Genomic DNA, 22296 nt, shown 5'->3' with positions numbered 1-22296 from the left:
GTTTTTGTCTTCTAAATATAGAATCATGCCATCAGCTGCCGCAGTCTGGCTGGGCAAAATAACGGGGGGGGGGGGGGGGGGGGGTGACAAGCAACTTGTGAAGATTGAAACAGTGGGAGCCCCTTTATTGCAAGACAGTAGAGGTATATATACCCAACTAATTACACTCAGCTTAACTGAATTAGCATCATCTAGACACAGCAGTCAGTCATTAAGGAATCCTCATCATCTTAATGGCTCGCTGGTGTTATTTCACAAACCACTCCTCCAGGCAAAGTGCCAGGCACCATCTTGACTTGATTGTGGCCCTCAACAATCAGCAAACAGAGAAATTTGACTTTTTCTTTTCCTGTTAATGTCTTTTCTTTTCTTCCTAAGTGCTATGGCTAGAGTTTCAAGAACTACGTTGAATAGGAGTGGTGAGAGTACACATCTTGTCTTGTTCCTGATTTTAGAGGAAATACTTTCGGTTTTCTCCCACTCAGTATGATATTGGCTTTGCTTTACAATGTTGAGGAAACTTTCCTCTATCCCTAATTTGTTTAGCATCTTTAACATGAATGGGTGCTGGATTTTTTTTCATATACTCTTATATGCATTAATTAAGATAATCATGTGATTCTCATCCTTAACTCTATGTATGTGATGAATTGCAGTTATTGATTTGCCTAAGTTGAACACAACTTTGCATCCCTGGGATGAAACACACTTGATCATGGTTTGCTAATATTTTATTCAGGATTTTTGTGTCTATGTTCATCAGGGATATTGATCTGAAGCTTTTATTATGTGATGTGTCTTTGGTTTTGGTATCAGGGTAACATTGTATTCATAGAATAATTTTGTAGTGTTTTATCAAATAATTTGGGAAGGATTCTCATTAGTTATTCTTCAAAGGTCTGCTACAATTTAGCTGAGAATCCACATGGTCTTAGGTTTTTCTTTGTTGGAAAGCTTTTAATTGTTGCTTCAAGGTCATTTTTCTTGATATTGGTCTAAGTTTTCTATATCCTTTTGATTCAATTTGGGTAGATGATGTGTGTCTAAAAATTTGTCAATATCTTCTAGATTTTCAAGCTTATTTATTTATTTTTTTATTGGTTGTTCAAAACATTACAAAGCTCATGACATATCATCTTTCATACATTTGACTCAAGTGGGTTATGAAATCCCATTTTTACCCCAAATACAAAATGCAGAATCACATCGGTTACACATTCACATTTTTACATAATGGCATATTAGTGACTGTTGTATTCTGCTGCCTTTCCTATCCTCTACTATCCCCCCTCCCCTCCCCTCCCATCTTCCCTCTCTACCCCATCTGCTATTGTTTAATTCTCTCCCTTGTTTTTTTCCCCCTTTCCCCTCACAACCTCTTATATGTAATTTTGTGTAACATTGAGGGTCTCCTACCATTTCCATACGATTTCCCTTCTCTCTCCCCCCACACGTCTCGGTTTAATATTAATCTTTTCCTCATGCTCTTCCTCCCTGTTCTGTTCTTAGTTGCTCTCTTTATATCAAAGAAGACATTTGACATTTGTTTTTTAAGGATTGGCTAGCTTTGCTTAGCATAATCTGCTCTAATGCCATCCATTTCCCTGCAAATTCCATGATTTTGTCATTTTTTAGTGCTTCGTAATATTCCATTGTGTATAAATGCCACATTTTTTTATCCACTCATCTATTGAAGGGCATCTAGGTTGGTTCCACAGTCTAGCTATTGTGAATTGTGCTGCTATGATCATTGATGTGGCAGTATCCCTATAGTACGCTCTTTTAAGATTCTCAGGGAATAGTTCCAGAAGGGTGATAGCTGGGTCAAATGGTGGATCCATTCCCAGCTTTCCCAGGATTCTCTATACTGCTTTCCAAATTGGCCTCACCATTTTGCAGTCCCACCAACAATGTACAAGTGTACCCTTTTCCCCACATCCTCGCCAGCACTTATTGTTGTTTGACTTCATAATGGCTGCCAGTCTTACTGGAGTAAGATGGTATCTTAGGGTGGTTTTGATTTGCATTTCTCTGACTGCTAGAGATGGTGAGCATTTTTTCATGTACTTGTTGATTGATTGTATGTCCTCCTCTGAGAAGTGTCTGTTCAGGTCCTTGGCCCATTTGTTGATTGGGTTATTTGCTATCTTATTGTCTAATTTTTTGAGTTCTTTGTATACTCTGGATATTAGGGCTCTATCTGAAGTGTGTGGAGTAAAGATTTGTTCCCAGGATGTAGGCTGTCTATTTACCTCTCTTATTGTTTCTCTTGCTGAGAAAAAAACTTTTTAGTTTAAGTAAGTCCCATTTGTTGATTCTTGTTATTAACTCTTGGGCTATGGGCGTCCTATTAAGGAATTTGGAGCTCGACCCCACAATATGTAGATCGGAGTCAACTTTTTCTTCTATCAGGCGCAGAGTCTCTGATTTGATATCAAGCTCTTTGATCAATTTTGAGTTAACTTTTGTGCACAGCGAGAGAAAGGGGTTCAGCTTCATTTTGTTGCATATGGATTTCCAGTTTTCCCAGCACCATTTGTTGAAGATGCTATCCTTCCTCCATTGCATGCTTTTAGCCCCCTTATCAAATATAAGAAAGTTGTAATTTTGTGGATTGGTCTCTGTGTCCTCTATTCTGTACCATTGTTCCACCCGCCTGTTTTGGTACCAGTACCATGCTGTTTTTATTACTATTGCTCTGTAGTACAATTGAAATCTGGTATACCTCCAGATTCACACTTCCTGCTTAGAATTGCTTTTGCTATTCTGGGTCTTTTGTTTTTCCATATGAATTTCATGATTGCTTTGTCTATTTCTACAAGAAATGCCGTTGGGATTTTGATTGGCATCACATTAAACCTGTAGAGAACTTTGGGTAATATCGCCATTTTGATGATGTTACTTCTGCCTATCCATGAACAGGGTACATTTTTCCATCTTCTGAGATCTTCTTCTATCTCTCTCTTTAGGGTTCTGTAGTTTTCATTGTATAAATCTTTCACCTCTTTTGTTAGGTTGATTCCCAAGTATCTTATTTTCTTTGAGGATATTGTGAATGGAGTGGTTTTCCTCATTTCCGTTTCAGAAGATTTGTTGCTGATATACAGGAATGCCTTTGATTTATGCATGTTGATTTTATATCCTACGACTTTGCTGAATTCATTTATTAACTTTAGCAGTTTCTTTGTAGACCCTTTTGGGTCTGTTAGATATATTATCATATCATCCACAAATAGTGATAATTTAAGTTCTTCTTTTCCTATTTTTATGCCTTTAATTTCTTTTGTCTGTCTAATTGCTCTGGCTAGTATTTCAAGAACTAAATTGAATAGAAGTGGTGAGAGAGGGCATCCCTGTCTTGTTCCAGATTTTAGAGGGGAATGCCTTCAGTTTTTCTCCATTTAGGATGATGCTAGCCTGAGGTTTAGCATATATAGCTTTTACAATGTTGAGGTAAGTTCCTGTTATCCCTAGTTTTTCTAGTGTTTTGAACATAAAGGGATGCTGTACTTTGTCGAATGCTTTTTCTGCATCTATCGAGATGATCATATGGTTCTTATCTTTAAGTCTATTGATGTGGTGAATAGCATTTATTGATTTCTGTATATTGAACCAGCCTTGCATCCCAGGATGAATCCTACTTGATCATGGTGCACAATTTTTTTGATATGCTTTTGTATTCGATTCTCCAGGATTTTATTGAGAATTTTTGATTCCACGTTCATTAGAGATATTGGTCTGTAGTTTTCTTTCTTTGAAGTATCTTTGTCTGGTTTCGGGACCAGGGTGATGTTGGCCTCATAGAATGAATTTGGAAGAGCTCCTTCTTTGTCTATTTCTTGAAATAGCTTGAAAAGTATTGGTATTAATTCTTCTTTGAAGGTTTTGTAAAACTCCGCTGTATACCCAACCGGTCCAGGGCTTTTCTTGGTTGGTAGTCTTTTGATGGCTTCTTCTGTTTCTTCCTTTGTTATTGGTCCGTTTAAATTGTATGTGTATTCCTGACTCAATCTGGGCAGATCTTATGACTTAAGAAATTTATCGATATCTTCACTATCTTCTATTTTATTGGAATATAGGGTTTCAAAATACTTTCTAATTATCTTCTGTATTTCTGTAGTGTCTGTTGTGATATTGCCTTTTTCATCCCGTATGTTAGTAATTTGAGTTCTCTCACTTCTTCTCTTCGTTAGCATGGCTAAGGGCCTGTCAATCTTATTTATTTTTTCAAAGAACCAACTTTTAGTTTTATCAATTTTTTCAATGGTTTTTTTGTTTCAATTTCGTTGATTTCTGCTCTGATTTTAATTATTTCTTGTCTTCTACTACATTTGCTGTTGTTTTGCTCTTCCTTTTCTAGGGTTTTAAGATGTAGTGTGAGTTCATTTATTTGTTGGTTTTTTCTTTTTTTGAGGAAAGAACTCCAGGAAATGAATTTCCCTCTTAAAACTGCTTTCATTGTGTCCCATAGATTCCAGTATGTTGTGTCTATATTGTCATTTATCTCTAAGAATTTTTGTATTTCCTCCTTTATGTCTTCTGTAACCCATTGATCATTCAGTAACATATTGTTCATTTTCCAGGTGATGCAGGATTTTTCCTTCTTTCTTTTATCATTGATTTCCAGTTTCATTCCATTATGATCAGATATGGTGCATGATATTATCTCCACACCTTTATATTTACTAGGAGTTGCCCTATGGCATAATATATGATCTATCTTTGAATAGGATCCATGTGCTGCTGAGAAGAACGTGTATCCACTTGATGATGGTTGATATAGTCTATATATGTCGGTTAAGTCTAGGTTATTGATTGTGTTATTGAGTTCTATAGTTTCTTTATTCAGCTTTTGTCTAGAGGATCTGTCTAATGGCAAGAGTGGTGTGTTGAAGTCACCCATAATTATTGTGTTGTGGTCTATTTGACTCTTGAACTTGAGGAGAGTTTGTTTTATGAATGTTGCAGCTCCATTGTTTGGTGCATACAAATTGATAATTATTATGTCTTGTTGGTGGATGGTTCCTTTTAACAGTATATAGTGTCCTTCTTTATCCCTTTTGATTAACTTAGATTTGAAGTTGATTGTATTCGATATGAGTATGGCCACTCCTGCTTGCTTCCGAGGGCCATGTGAGTGGTATGATTTTTCCCAACCTTTCACCTTCAGCCTGTGTATGTCTTTTCCTATCATATGAGTCTCCTGAAGGCAGCATATTGTTGGATTTGTTTTTTTTTTTTTTCATCCAGGTTACTAGCCTATGTCTCTTGATTGGTGAATTTAGGCCATTAACATTTAAGGTTACAATTGAAATATGGTTTGTACTTTCAGTCATGTTTACTTATTTATTTATTTTACTTTGGCTAGTTTTTCCTCTTTGGTTATTTTTCTCCCCCTTTACTGAGATACCTCCTACTGTTAGTTTTGGGCGCTATTTTTCAATTCCTCTTCTTGTAGTATTTTGCTCAAAATGCTTTGCAGTGCTGGTTTTCTGGCTGCGAATTCTTTTAGCTTTTGTTTATCGTGAAATATTTTAATTTCATTGTCAAATCTGAAGCTTAATTTTGCTGGATACAGTATTCTTGGTTGGAATCCATTATTTTTCAGCGTTTGAAATACATTGTTCCAGGATCTTCTCGCTTTCAAAGTCTGTGACGAAAAATCAGTCGTTAACCTAATTGGTTTACCCCTGAATGTTATCTGCCTCCTTTCTCTCATAGCTTTTAATATTCTCTCCTTGTTCTGTATGTTGGCTATCTTCATAATTATATGTCTTGGAGTTGGTCTATTACAGTTTTGAATGTTTGGGGTCCTGTAGGCTTCCAGGATTTGGCAATCCATTCCATCTTTCATCTCTGGGAAGTTTTCTAGAATTATTTCATTTAATAGGTTGTCCATTCCTTTGGTTTGAACCTCTATACCTTCTTCTATCCCAATGACTCTCAAGTTTGGTTTTTTAATGACATCCCATATCTCTTGAATAGATTGCTCGTGCAATTTAAGCATCCTTTCTGTGTTGACTATATTCTTTTCAAGTTGATAAACTTTGTCTTCATTATCTGATGTTCTGACTTCTACTTGATCTAGTGTATTTGTAATATTCTCGTTTGAGTTTTTAATTTGGTTTATAGTTTCCTGCATTTCTAGGATTACTGTTTGATTTTTTTTAAAAATCTCTATCTCCTGGTAAAGCTCGTTCTTTGCCATTTGAATTTGTTTGTTTAATTCGTTTTCAAAATATACTTTCATTGCTTGGACTTGCTGTCTCATGTCTTCTCTAATATTCCGTTCCATTTGAGTTAGGTATGCCTTGAGTTCTTTCCCTATTCATGTTTCTGATGCTTTTAGGTCCTCCTGTAGATTTAAGTTGTCCTGCATTGTTTGTAATCTTTTTTTCCCTTGTTTTTTCATGTTGTTCACGTTACTTTGCAGCTCTGTTTGATTGCTATGTTTCTGCTCTCTCCTGCTAAAGTGGATTCCGCTGGGAAGGAATTCCATCGGCCGAACTCCGGTGACGTCACCTCTCTGCTATGGCGGGCCCCAGGCTCCTTGCTGGGGTGTCTGAAGGGAGGGGTGGGACTGGTCTGTCTCTGGTTGGTTTCAGCTCCCAGTTGGCTACTTCATGAAGGCCTGGTTATAGACCTCTTCCTAGAGTCTCTGTGTCGTACCTGCTGGGCCTCACCTCAGGGTCTAGCCGCGTGGTCACCAGCGGGCGGGCGGGCGGTCGCCAGCAGGAGGGTGGTCTCCAGTCGCCCAGTCGCGCGGGCAGCAGGCGGGCAATCGGTCACCGGCGGGCAGGTGGTCTCTAGCCGCCAGTCGCGCGGGCAGCGGGTGGGCGGTTGGTCACCAGCGGGTGGGTGGACTTCAGCCGCCCAGTCGAGAGGGCCTGGCCTCTCGTCCCCTGGCTTCTCCTGCTAGCCCTGGCTTCTCCTGCTAGCCCGGCCTTCCCCTGTGTGATGCCTCTCTGCAGTTCAAACTGTACTCTGGGCCTGCAGTTTGCTGGGTGTGGAGGGTGGCTATTGGAAACCGGCACCATATTGTTTTGATTTTTTCCACTTGCCCTTCCCCCAGAGCTGGCAAGACAGGTTTCGTTTTCGCCGCTAATGGCAGGGGGAGTTGGAGGTCAGTTGTCTCTACCTTTCCCCGCGTCTCTATGCAGGCTCGTTCTGATAATCCCTCCCCCGGAAAGCCTGGGAGAGATTTTATGTGAATTCACCGCTATATGGGAGATGGGCTGAGTAACACACACCTGTTTTATTGTTGCAATCTGTCAGAAACTGGCGGTGATGACGTCAGCTCTCCAAGATGGTGGCTGCTGTCTTCCTTGGGGGACTTTCCTTTGTGGGGGATAGAACTGGACCGCTTCCTTTCCCGTCTCAAACCCCGAACTCAGTCCGGAGCTCAGTGAGGGCCCAGCTGGCAGGACTCCACAGAATCCGTAGCACCGTTTCTCTCTGCTTGCTGGTTGCTTCTCGGCGGCACCCCGCTGTCTATGGCTGCGGGGAGGGCCGCGTGGCGGTCGGCGGATCAGTCAGCCTGGATCTCCGGTCGCACAGTTGGCTCAATATTGAAACTCAATAACCGGTCCTCGGTGATGGAAATCCTTCCTCTAGATTTTGGTGCACCCCAATTTTGCTGTAAATTCCTAACAAGATAGCTTTTTGTCGTTCTAACTCGTTATTCACCTGTGCAGTGACGCGGTACACGGTGTGTGATGTACTCTATTCAAGGCCATCTTCCAAGACTGTTTCGATGGAGTAAAAATTTTCAAAATAGTTTATCATGATCCTTTGGATTTATGAAGTATCTGTGGTGATGTCTCCTTTTTCATCTCTAATTTTGTTGATGTGGGGCTTCTCTTTTGTTTAGTTTGGCTAAGGATTTATTGATATTCTTTATATTTTCAAAGAATTAAATATTTGTTGCATTGATCTTTTATATTTTTTTGTTGTTGTTCTCAATTTCTTTTATTTCAACTCTAAAAATTATTTCCTATATTCACTGATTTTGGAATTTGTTTGTTCTTCTTTCTCTAGGGACTTGAGGGATAATGATAGATTATTTATTTGAGATCCTTCATTTTTTAAAATGAAGAAACAGTGCTATAATCTTTCCTCTTAGAACTGCTATTTCATTGTATTTTTTTCCATTCTTTTACCTTCAGCCTGTGGATGTTTTTCTCCTATAATGCCTCTTGTAAACAATTGATTGGGTCTTATTTTTTAATACACTATGCCAATCTGTGTTTTTTTTTTTCATTGCAAGTTTAGACCATTTGCATTCATCATTATTTTAGAGAGATGATTTATATCTCCTATCTTTTTTTGGGGGGAAGGGGTTGCCAGGAGTTGAACTCAGGGACATTCAACCACTGAGCGACATCCCAAGCCCTATTTTGTATTTTATTTAGAGACAGGGTCTCACTAAGTTGCCTAGCACCTTGCTTTTGCTAAGGCTGGCTTTGAACTTGTAATCCTCCTGCTTTAGCCTCCTGAGCTACTGGGATTACAGGCATGTACCACTGTGCCCAGCTCCTGTCATTTTGATTTGTTTCTAATGCTTAATCCAGACTTGATTAAACTTTAATTGACTATTTTTATAGTGAGATTTATCACTCTGCTTGTTCTCACTTTCATTCTTCATTTCTTGTGCATGAAATATTCCATTTACTGTATTCTGTAGTGTCAGCTGAATAGTTCTTATAGTTTCTGCTTATCATGGAAGGCTTTTATTTTATCTTTAATTCTAAAGGATAATTTTGCTGGGTATAGTAATTTTGTTTGGCATCTATATTCTTTCATGGCTTAGTGTATATTATTCAAAGCCCTCTGGTCTTGGTCTAGGTTAAGAAATTATTTAGAATCCTAATTGACTTGCATCGAAATGTGACCTATTGTTTTTCTCTCATGGCTTTTAAAATTCTACATTTATTCTGTATATTAGACATTTTAATTTCAATCTGTATTGTAGAAAAACTTTTTGTTCTTGCCTTTTTAGTGTTCTGGATGTGTCTTGTGTTTGAATTTTCATTTCATTCTTAATGTTTGGAAAATTTTCTGATATTATTTCTTTGAAAAGGTTGTGCATTCCTTTAGTTTGTATTTTGGTGCCTTCATCTATACCAATGATTCTTATATTTGATTTCTTAATATTATTCCAGATTCTTTTAATATTCTGGCCATGGTATGTGTGTGTGTCTGCCCCTCCCTCCCTCTCTCTCTCTCTCTCTCTCTCTCGATATATATATATATATAGTTGTGGATGAACCTTTATTTTTATTTATTTATTTTTATGTGGTGCTGAGAATTGAACCCAGTGCCTCATACATGCTAGGTAAGTGCTCTACCACTGAGCCACAACTCCAGCCCCTGGCCATGGTCTCTTAACATCTTTCTTTATTATTGACTTTATTTTTAAGGTTAGATCCTTTTTCTTCAAGGCCTGAGAATCTGTTTTCAAAGTGGTGCAATCTATTGGTGATGCTTTCCACTGAATTTTTAATTTGATTTATTGAGGCTTCCATTTCTAGGATGTTTGTTTCTTTTTCAAAATCTCTCTCTTTATTGAAATGATCTTTCACTTCCCATGTTTTCTCTCTAATTTCATTCCTTACATCTTTTTTAGCTCATTAAACATTTTAACTATGAACTCTCTAAATTCTTTCTCCACTATTTCTTCCACTGTGGTGTCAATAAGAAAGATTATTGAAGTGTTGTGGGTTTTTCAGAGTGATTTTTCCTTTGCTTTTTCATACTGTTCATATGTCTACTCATCTTCTGGAATAATTATCACTTCTACTTATATGCAAGGGACTATGTAGTGAGCTTCCTTCTCTTAAGTGCCCTGGGCTGGGTGACTATCCAGGTATTGATACTTTCACTTAATATGTGTCCTCTGCTGTTCCTAGTATCATCATTACTTTGGTAGAAGACACTAAACCCTATTTACTAAAATCACTTCAGAGCAAAGTCATGTACTAATTAAACTTAGAAAAAGTAAAAATTTATTGAAAATGTTCTCCATAGCTCCTCTAATGCAGGCATAAAATTGTAGTAAAGTTCTGGGGGAATATGTTGAGAAATTAGTTATTATAGTAAAGTTACTATTACCTTATGTAGGAGCTGAGAAGAGAGGTGAAATGGGAAAGAAAGAAAATAGATAAAAGATAATACAAACCAAGAAGAAAAAGATGGATGGGGGCAGATTTGAGGTACTAACCCATAATGCAAGAGCAAATGGAGGGGCTAAAAGCAAGTGTAAACCTGAGCTAGGAAAACTATAAAGATAGAATGAGTTCCCTTAATACTTTAAAAAAATAGAAGAAATACAATAAAATGAGGGCACAATATCAAATACTAAAGGAACAACTATTGATTAAAAATGAAATATAAGATAGGAAAGATCAAAATTGGTATTAGAGATATTTATAATAGACCATGCCAAGGTGGAGAAATTTCTTATTAAGTCTTCCTGGTTTGGATTTCTTGAGGATTTGGAGTCTTTAGAAGATATCCATCACTTCAGCTTTGGATCTCCCTACAAGTCCTGGGACACAGGAGCTACTTTTCTGGTTGCTATTAATTTCTTATCAGTTAGTTCTTGTTTGTCAGCTCAGGAGCCTGAGTCTCCACATTGAAGGGTATTCTGTTGCATCTGCTGGCCGCCTGATGCAGGTTTCAGAGCTGAGTGCTGACTGCTGAAGGTGCCATGTATGCGCTCTCCTCCACATAGAGCCTGGTGGCTGTCTCCTAGTGACAGCCTTATGTTGGGGGTTCTCTGTGGGTGACCTATGGTATAGAAGCCTCTGCCCAGGATGATGTAGGTACTGGGGTGCCATCGCTGTGCCTGGGATACAGAGTCAGTTGGCCTACCTGCTTCTGAGCTCTTACCACCCATGGTTGTGAGTCAAGCACTCACTCCCCTCTGCCGGGATTTATTTGAGGTGGTGCTATCTAAACACTTGATGGCCTCATGCAACTGTGGGGCCTGAGAATGGAAGCTCTCTGTGAGCCATCTGTGACATAGAATCTTCCATCCTGGCTGGCACAGCCCACTATTGTTTTACCAGGCACCATGTTGGGGTAGGATATCAGTTGGCCCATCTTTGTCTTAGCTCCTGTAGAGGCTATGTGGAGTGTTGGGTCAGGGCTAGTTGGGAGTGATTAGCTCATGGGTCTGCTCCACCCCATTCCTCTCATCCACAGTGAGGGAGAGGGGGTTTTCAGTAGCTTCCAGCTAGCAAAAATCCTTCTGTGGGTTTCTTCTAGATGGATTACTAAAATGACCCATTTCAGAGGTATTCCCTCACGTTTTATTTGTTGCTATCTGAAGGTGAGGAGAAGCTGTGTTAATTTATTTTCTTCTATGAAGACTGGCTAGTTGTGGACTCACAAAATAGCTGCCATGCCCAGAATAGCTTTTAGTCCACAATTAAGATTTAGCTGCATGATATCTTTCACTGTATTTTCTGTTCCTGTTGTATTTTAACTTGGTCTGCTTTTTGGGGGGAGTGCAGTGGGGTGGGGGTGGGGTACCAGGGATTGAACTCAGGGGTACTTGACTAATGAGCCACATCCCTAGCCCTGCTTTGTTTTTTCTTTAGAGACAGGATCTCACTGAGGTGCTAAGGAACTCACCTTTGCTGAGGCTGCCTTTAAACTCTGGATCCTCGTGCCTCAGCTTCCCGAGCTGCTGGAATTATAGGCATGTGCCACAGTGTGGTCTGTTTTCTCTCTAGCTGTTAAAGACATAAACATATGTGCTTTCCCCCTCCCTCTCTCTCTCTTTGTTATCCCTCCTCTCGACCCTGCCCTGCTCAGGGTTCAGGGTCAGGAATTCCATCCTTATTTTCTACTCCAGTAACCAAATTCTAAGTCTCAAACTGTCCAATATTGAATTTTAGAATATTTACTCTGTCACCACCTTCTGGTCAACTGTTCTTTAACTACTTCCATCTTCAGCTATCAAGGGTTACTGCCTAGATTGTTTCACAATCTTCAGTCTTTCTAATTTTAAGTTCTAAAATATGTCATTTCCTGGTTTTCAAGGTTCCCAATAGATCTTCCAGCACCTGCACAGCAGAACAAACTGGGCCTCCTGAGAATAGGAGAAGGAGATGGATCTCAAGAATCTAAAAGGACCTTAGCTAACATAATAAAGGCTAACTATGAAAAACCCATAGGCAACCTCATACTAAATAGGAGAAAACTGAAAGCATTTCCTCTAAAATCAGAAACAAGACAAGAATGTCTACTCTTACCACACCTGTCCAATATAGTATTTGAAATTTTATCCAGACCAATTAGGGAAGAGAAAAAAATAAATGGAACAAATAGGAAAAGAAGAAGTCAAATTATCACTGTTAGCAGATTATATGATTCTATCCTTAGAAGACCCTAAATATTCCACAAGAATTCTTCTGTAGATGAATTTAGCAAAGTGCAGGATACAAAATAAACACATGAAAATTAATAGCTTTTCTATAACCAATAATGAGTTCACTGAAAAAAGAAATCAGAAAATCAATCCTATTCACAGTAGGAATAATTCACCTAGAATAAACCTAACTTAGGAGGTGAGAGACCTCTACAAAAAAAACCACAGAATGATAAAAAGAGAAATTGAGAATTGAAGAAGACACCAGAAGATGGAAAGACTCCAATGCTCATGGATCAACAGAATTCATATTATTAAAATGACCATACTACCAAAAATGATCTATAGATTTGGTGTCATCCCCATCAAAATACCAATGACATTCTTCACAGAACTAGAAAAAAACAATCCTAAAATTCATATGGTAGAACAAAGGACCTAGAAAAGCCAGAGCAATCCTGAGGAAAAAAAGAGCAATGGTGGAGGTATCACAGTATTCGTCTTCAAATTACTGTAGGATCATTGTACTAGCATGAAAACAAATAAGTGGAATTGAATAGAATACACAGAGACAGACTTGCACAGTTATAGTTATCTGATTCTTGACAAAAATGTACAGTGGACAAAAAACAGCCTCTTTAACAAATGATGCTATCAAAACTGGTATCCATATGCAGAAGGTGGAAATGATCCTTGTCTCCTGACCTGTTTAAAGGTCAATTCAAAGTGGATCAAAGATCTAGGTATAATTCCAGAAACTTGCAATTGTTAGAGGGGAAAAAAACAACAACAACAAAGGGGAAACCCTTTAACATGAAGGCACAGGCAACAGCTTCCTAAATAGGGTTCTAGTAGCCCAGGAAATAATAGTAAGAATCAACAAGTGGCATCGCATAAAATCAAAATGCTTCTGTACAGCAAATGAAACAATTAAGACAATGAAGAGACAGCCTACAGAAGAAAATATTTGCCAACTACTATTCTGACAGAGGTTTAATATAAAAAATACATAAAGAACTCAAAAACCTTAACACCAAAAAAAAAAAAACCCAAATAACTCTTTCAATAAATGGGCAAATGAACTGAACAGACACTTCTCAAAAGAAGACATACAAATGGTCAATAATTTATATGAAAAAATTTTCAACATCTTTAGCCATCAGGGAAATCCAAATCAAAACTACACTGAGATTTCATCTTACTCTAGCCAGAATGGCAAGCATCAAGAATACAAATCACAAATGCTGGCAAGGATGTGGGGGGAAAGGAACTCATATACACTGTTGGTGGGAATATAAATTAGTATAGTCATTGTGGAAATCAATTTGGAGTTTCCTCATAAAACTAAAAATAGAATTACCCAAGAACTATACCACATTTTGATACTTAACCAAAAGAATCAAAGTCAGCAAACTTCAGATATACATGCATACCCATGTTTATCACAGTACAATTTACAATAATGGAATCAACCTAAGTGCCTGTCAAGAGATAAAAGGATAAAGAAAATGTGCCATCTATACACAATGGAGTTTTATTCAACATAAGAAAGAATCAAATTATGTAACTTTCAGGAAAATGAGTGGAACAGCATGTTATACAAAATGTGCCAGACTCAGAAATAGAAGTATCATGTTTTCTCTCATATGTGGCAGTCCAGGGGGAAAAGGACTCACAAAAGTAGAAGGAAGATCAATAGGATAGCAGAATGGGAGCAGAGTGAGGGAGGAGGGAGGCACTGGAGAATGCAATTGATCAAATTATGTTCTGAGCATGTACAATATACCACAATGAAACCCACCATTCTGTACAATTAATACAAACCAATTTAAAAAAAAATGGGAAAAGCAACCTTGGATTTCACTGCATCCTGCACAGCAGGGAGCAGTTAACCATATGGAGGTGGGGAGCCGGCTGAGAAAATAAAGGTCTGAAATAATAATAAGAAATAAAGACAAAAGTCATGAAAAATAGTTTAACAGCAGGGGCCCAGTGGGTGGATTAGACCTGAGGGGTCTGATCCCTAATAAACAGAAAAAGCCTGCTAACTTTTATTGTATAGCCAAACATATCAAAGGGATTTATTGTAAGAGAAGGTTCTTCAAGGTAAACACAAGTAAGAGGCTAAGGGAAAATTGGCCTAACTGGAGCGTGATCACTTGCAAAGTTAAATTGGTTCTCAGTTCTCATTCTCTTGACTTACAAACCGCATACTTCTTGTTTTCCTCCTACCTCACTGGCCCTTCTTTCTCAATTTTCTTTTTACCAGTCCTTCTAAATTCCTAGCATTTTAACATTGATTTGCTCTATTCCACTTCCCCTCCTTCCAGCCCCAATCTCCTGATCCTTTTTCCCTGCCTTTTCCCTTTGTATATCAATGTGATTATTTTTAATAATATGAAATTTGTTTTTCCCCACCCTGCTATTATTAAAAGTATAAGCTCCATGAAGGCAGAACATTTTGTCTCTTTTATTTCTTGATATGTTCTCTGTACTAGAACAGTCTCCTGCACATAGCAAGTACTTGATAAATTCATAATGAATAACTGAGTGTTTGAATGAGTGAATGAAACAGTGGGGTGGGGCAGCGGGGCATGGTGTTTCAGTGAGCTTTCTTGCTGCTGTGACTAAAGGGCCCAAACAGAGGAAAAGCTTGTTTGAGAGCTCACAGTTTCAGGGGTCTTAGTCCATAGAAAGCCAGCTCTACTCCTCAGGGCTCGAGGTGAAGCAGAACTTCATGGCAGAAGACTGTGGCAGAGGGAAGCACTCACATGGTGACCAGGAAGCAGAGAGAGAGAGGTCTCTACTTGCCAGATACAAATATGTACCCTATAGCCACGCCCCCAACGGATCCCTTCCTCTAGCCACACCCCACCTGCCTCCAGTTGCCACTCAGTTAATCTCGGAGGGATTAATTCACTGATTATGTTAAGGCTATAACCCAATCGTTTCTCCTCCAAACCTTCTTTCATTGTCTCACATGTGAGCTTTTGGGGGACACCTCATAACCAAACCATAACACATGGTAAGAGGCATTGGAAAGCTATGTTATTCCGAGAAATATTGTATCTCACTAGTACAGACTTAGCCCTCTTTGGACTGGAACAGTGGATTTCACATGCATCATAAAAGTTCGAGTTTCAGAGGCCAATTTAGCCTTTGGACAGAGATGAATGAAGAGGAATAAAATCCTGACAAACATCTGGTTTTGTGGCAAGTGTCAAGGGTCCCTCAAAGAAAAGCACACAAAATAACTTTATGATCGGTTTACACTGAGCTGTAACTGAGAAAGTGTGCAGTGTAGTGACAATGACATGGCATCACTTCTAGTTTTACTAGAAGGTTCCAAGGAACACAGCAGCTGTTGAATTAGTAGCTGGGGTATAGCTGGAGCCAGTTACGAATCTGGCCTGAACCCTGGGTGATATCATAAAAGTGGTTGGTTACGTAGATCCAAATGTCTGTGGTCATAGCAGTCAGACTGAACCGTTTGAATACACTTAAATTCAGTTTGAACCATGAAACTGAAAAACAGCACAAGGAAAGACCAAGCAGAAGCTTGGTAGTGTCTGTCAAATAAACAAAATAAATAAATAAAACCCCACACAGAAACCTGCAAAGAGTGCTTGTCTTTGGCCTAAGGCAGACCCAGGGGTTGGAGGATAGGCAAGAGGTGCAGGCTTATTTCAGATCCAGAGCAAGCTGAAGGACACACAGGATGTTTAGTGACATTTTCCGATTGTTTGGGGCTCTGAGTTCCTGCCAGGCAGGGCTGAGGCTGCCTCTGCAGGACGTGTGCAGTGTCAGGTGCCAAGCTGGCTGGATGCCACCCACAAAGGCAGCTTTCTAGAATTCTACTGAAGCTCTAACTCTGTAAGACAAAGAACAGAATAAGTGATGCTGTCAGAGACTGTTTCCAAAGTAATATGAGTTAATTTCCAAGATTTTTGGCCACTGGGCAAATTTTCAAAGGTGATAGATGTTGGGTCCCCAACCCTCCTCTTCTAGAAATACAAAAGAGACATTTTGGTTAAAAAACACAAATGTTTCTGTTCTTGAGTTATTGAATATATTTTGTCTGAGTAATATACTGCTTTTATTCTTCCTTCTGTATCATAATTACATGGAGTTATGGAGACCATGGTTAACCCATCTCTAAATGTCCCCATACCTCCTGCCCTCCACTATTCCACCCAGTTAAGTGCCTTGCATGGAAATGCCATAAGTATTTTTGAATTAAGTGGAATTTCCCTCAAATGTTTGAGAAATCATACTATCCTTAGGTCATGTCTAAACTATGCTGTGGTGGTATTTCCTCCCTGCCATACTAGTACAGCCACACGAAACTGTTCATACTTTCTGCCTAGGCAACTAGAGTGAGACCCTCTTGCTGACCTTCAAATATATCTCACAATCTCTTAAGATCCTTGCATTTCCCTTGGGACTAATAAATTGTGTTTGTTGATAATTGATAATTGGTCTTAAAAATATTTGTGTAGTAAATAAAGCCAGAATATGTTCCATGAGCCTCAAACACCTCTCTGCAATCATTAAAAAAAATACTATGTGTGAAAATAAATAAACATGATCCTCATTCTGGTGTTCAGCAATAAATAATTAAATAAATATTTAATTTACTACATTCAAAGTTAGTTCCTTTCAAAGTCATTGTAAACTATGAACTGCCATGCCATGGAACTGAAGCGGAACCCTCACTCCCCCAGCAGCTTCCCAGCTGTGAGCCAGGTTCCTGGCCTGTTTGAGAAGAAAGCACTGGGCAGAGCATGGAGAGGGTTTTAACTGATGTTTTCTTCTCCAGTATAACCAATCCATCCTTGGCAGGAAGTGATTAAAGATATTGAAGATGATTAAATGATTAAAGACATACGATATGAAATTCATTTGTCCTATTTTGGAATTTTAATAATTGAGGCTTTCTTTCACATGGATTGCTGGGTCCTTTTTCTTTTTTTCCCTGTTCTTTAGAACAAACAGTATGAACTCCAAGGGTGAATATTTTGAGGCTTAATTTTTTTGTGTCAAATTGGCTATGCTGCATGATCATAGATTTGATTATCCAGTTGTTGCTGTGAAGTTAGAAATGCTAATCTTTTAAATAAGATTTAAATCAGTAGATTTCAAGTAAAGCAGATTAGCCTCTGTGTAGGTAGGCCATCCCATCATTTGAAGGTCTTAAGAGAGGTCCCCTTAAAACAGAATTCTACCTCCAGATTTCCTTTGGACTCGAGCAGCAACCTCAACTCTTCTCTCCAGGCTGCCTGCCTTCCCTGCAGAATTTGGACTTGTCAGCTCTACAGTCATGTTAGTCAGTCACTCAAAATCAATCTCTCTCTCTTTCTCTTCCTTTCACACACATACACACAGATATTTCACATATGCGCAAGCACAGGCACGTGTGTGCACACATCGCCCTCACATACACACTGCACTAACATACCACGTACCCCCAGATATACACATACACACAGTACATCATACATAGTACACACCACAAACACCCAAGCACAGGTTCATGTGCACACACATTTTATTGTTTCTCTTGTCTGAAGAACTCCAATGCAAATATATTTTTTAAAGTTAATTTTGGGCTTCTTGGGGTAATAACACAGGTGTTCAATATAAGTCAAAGATTGAATAAGATTCAGATAGCTTAGAGCCATTGTCTTGACTCTGAAAGGAAATGCTAGGTAGCCTATTATTTCCCAAAACGTCATCTTGATTGAGGAAGTTTTGTTGGAGCACTTTCATTTCAGATAAATAATTTTTCATATTGTCTTATAATTAGATCCACATGGACCAGAATTCACATTGATACTTTATGTACCTGTATTTCCCTTACATTCATTTAGTTTTTATGATAGTCCTATAAGAGAATATTACTATATTCATTTCATAATGAAGAAATGGCCCTATTAAGCACTTTGCCCAATGGTTAGAGAATATCAGAATGATACGATGAACTACTGGTCACTTTATCAGTAAGCATTTATTTAAGACATATATGTCCACTGACTACATACTACATTTGATTATGAAATCTAAGACAGGTTGCAAGGCTTGATATATTTTACAAAAGATGTCTGGTCAACTCTCAAAGTCTTCAGAAAAATTAATCCATCGGAGCAGCTCATTCCCCAGGCATTCCAGGTAGTCATCCCTATTTTCCCTGTTCTTGCTTATCAGAGACCTGTAGTCTCTTACCTCCAGCTCTCTGCTTGACTTTTATAGTATGACACACTAAATCTCAGATTTATACACCATCTCCCACCCATCAGCCAGTCCTTCAAAGGTGTCTCAATCCACAATTCACAATTTCTACTGATAGGATTCCAACACAAAACACCATCACCATTCACAAGGAAGACCAAAGAAACAAAAACTTCCTCACGTGTCTTGCTTTTGCTCTTCTTACTCACTCCCAGAAGCTGGAATATCTTTGAAAGTGTGGATTGGATCCTGTTTCCACCCTCCTTGTTCTCCTGCTTTCCTCTCCCTTGAACCTTTTCCCAGCTCAGCCCATCCCTCCATCGTCTGGCTGCACCCACAAGGCCCAGTCCCCACATAGGCCTCCGTAATCACCGTCCAGAACAGCACCTCTGTCAAAACATTGGCTCCCTCTTCCTGCTCTTCCTCCCTTTATTACTTCTCCTCTTTTTAAATGCTGCTTAATGTTATGTGATGTTCATCATGTTAATAATCTACTAGTTTATGCATTTTTGTCTGTATGATCCCATTCAGATATAAGGGGCTTTGCTGGACTTTGTTTCTGATTCTGAGAAAGGGCCTGGAGAATGAGTCACTACTTGATGTATTTTGGATGAATGAATGAAAGTCCTAGAATGTTCTTTAATCATTAAGGTCTTCACTTGCAGTGGGAAATGACTTGAAGTGTTTTCCCCGACTCCAGCCCCCTTGATGGCCAATGGGCTCTAATTTTTTCATCAAATGCTTCTAATATATTTTTCTTCAATCTGGGTGTACTTTTCATGTGACCACAATTTTAATCAAGATATTAAACAAATACCGAAGGAAAAAATTTTAAAAATTTGTGTGGGAAGGGTGCTTGCATTTTATTGCTTATAACATTTCCTAAAAGAAACCAATCCATCTGCTTGAGAATCAGTGTCTATTCTCTAACGTCAGACACAGTCACTATTTTCTTGTAAGATTCATTAGGGAAAAATTTATCTTCCCTTTCTAGAATTTTAAACTACTGAATAGCCAGCTTCCCTTACTTGGGTACCCAAAATGGGAAAACAGGTACAATTTGCATTCAGTGGAGTACGAGATTACATTCTATGACTTCTCAAACCTCCAAATACTGTGTGAACCAGGAGCACACCACAGCACCTCAGAATGTGCCTGACAACAAAGCATTCTGTGAATTCAGTTGAAATTTAATCTGTCTGGCTAGGTTTAGCCTCTACAGTGATTAACAAGAAGTATTACTAGAACCAAATGAACTGATTTTCCTAGAAATTGTGTTATTTTGTGAATGTGGAAAATGTTTTTCTTATTTGTGCACTTTATTTTCCCTTTTACCACTAAGGTATTCTTACTCAATTTTAGTTATATCAATAATACTTAAAGAATGGTTCTTTGAGCCTGTTTGTCTATATTCCTTCCTTTCTTCTTTTCCCTTTGGTGTGATATGTCCTCTCCTATGTTAATGAACCAGAGTTGGAGGGAAACTCTCCTTAGAAGTACAGAACATATAACAGAATATGCAAAATTGAATCTTGAACAATACCTTCCAACAAATACATTCTTTGATTCCATTCTGTGCTCTTATCTGGTGGTAGAAATTTATATTTCTTTCTTTAAATCAATCTCTCTCTCTCTCTCTCTCTCTCTCTCTCTCTCTCACAATGTATTGTTTTATATATATTTTTTTCACATAATATATAATTACACCATATTATGACATGTTTTGTATGTCATATAATTACATATTTATATATTACAATAATAATACATATTATTATGTATTATCAGCTCAAGTATTTTTCCCTTCTGTAGAGCTTTCCTAGAAACCTTAATCCTGATGACAAGCTACCCTTTATCCACCTCTATCACTGCATCATATACTACATGGCAATTACTTCCTTTTAGGTCTTTCTCCATGAAGTCTGGGACTATGTTATTTAGATCTGTAGCCTGGCTCACAATGAATTCTCAGTAAATGTTTTTGAATGATAGATTCATTACCATCCTCATTTTCAACCTAAAGAACAAGGTTTGAACATGTTCTCAGGATTACATAGTTGAACTTATGTTACAGAGTTACCTTCTATTAATATTGCTTTGTCCAGGAAAAGGTACATTACACAATTTAACATTCTATGGAGAACTCTACCACCTCGCCATAAGAGCCTATATGGCACTATACAGAATTTTTGGACAGCACTTATTGGAAGCTGAGAGTAATGAGTTCTTCATAGCTCTCCAAGACACTGAAAGATAAAACAAAAGGAAATTATCAACTTTATTCATGAGAGTAATGTGTTTTGAGTTGTTTCACCATTGGTGAAATGAGTTTAACCCATTGGAAAGAATTTATGGAGTAACTGTCTGGGAAAAGGCAGAAGTCAAAAGGCAAAGACATTTTACTTATTAGGTGACATTCTCTTTCCCCAATTGTTTCTCGTAGGTAAAATCTAGAACTGGCTAGCTTAAATGCATTTTAGCATGGTGCACTAATAAAGCCAAAATCAAAATTTAGGACACCCTTAAAATGTTTTTTCTTCTTGGTTTCTTGTTTTCTGCAAGCCAACTGATTCATAGGAATTATCAACATCAACTTGTATTTACAAAATCAGCATCTATATAACCCAGGCACTGATAACACAGAGTGTTTGATCCTGTCAAAGCTGAGAAATCTTTTTGAAAAAGAGACTAATGGATGAATATACCATATTGCTCTCTAATTCCAAAAATATAAATTTTTATATTTATTCTTTTAATAATATTCAAGATCCAATTTTCAATAATCTCCAGGTTTCTCTTTGTGATATTGAGTTGCAGAAAGAATACCAAAGATAAATAACATTCTAATGGTTCTGAAGATGAGCCTCAACATCTAGATTCTAGTTCCCAAAACCAGGGTGAGCCATGTTAAATTCCTGACCTCACCCGAATCTGAACCCCCTACACATGAAGAAATGAAGCAAATCTTCTTTCCCATGAGCATTTGAATTCAATCTCACTCTCAATCTGAAATTAAATGAGACATGTATACTGATTGACAATGATGTTGAGATGAATTTGGGAGTGCCCATATTTAATCTGGGTCTGCCATGTGATCTCCTGATACTTTCTCTGCTTAGGATTATCCCTGCTCCCTTCCTTTCTTTATTCTTACTCTATAAATAATGCCGTTTACACCCCAGCAGACAAGAAAAGGGAGGGGCAAGACTGATGAGTTTCTTTAGGTCATTGCCAGGCCTGCTGAGTCAGTAAGGCTAGGGTAGTTTTCTCAACCCCCAAAACCCTGATCCTGCCAATCGCCCACACTTGTCTCAGGTGGCGAAACTTTCAGATGGAACGACTCATCATTCTTTTACATTTCACGTTTTGAGTTGTTTCACCATTGGCAAGATCCGTGTGGCCTGATGGGAAGAGTGGTACTCCGTGAGCGTAAGAGACACAGGGAACAGTATAGAGGAGATCAATGTTATTGACTTAAGGGTAAACAACCAAGAGTGTTTATTTCAATATTGTACCTATAAAATTCTCACAGCCCCTGTTTCAATGAGTTTTAAAAAGAGGGTGCTCATAGAAGGCCTTAAAGCAATACTGGGCATATCTATATCTAGAGGTGAATGTCTCTGTCCATTGTGCTGCTGTAACAAAGCTTCCAACCCTGTTTTCTGGTGGGGTCTATTCTCTGCTTCCAAAAT

This window comes from Urocitellus parryii, chromosome 9 (assembly GCF_045843805.1).
Source record: "Urocitellus parryii isolate mUroPar1 chromosome 9, mUroPar1.hap1, whole genome shotgun sequence".
Classification (NCBI taxonomy): domain Eukaryota; kingdom Metazoa; phylum Chordata; class Mammalia; order Rodentia; family Sciuridae; genus Urocitellus; species Urocitellus parryii.
The sequence above is the reverse complement of the archived record's forward strand: the minus strand, read 5'-3'. Positions refer to the sequence as shown.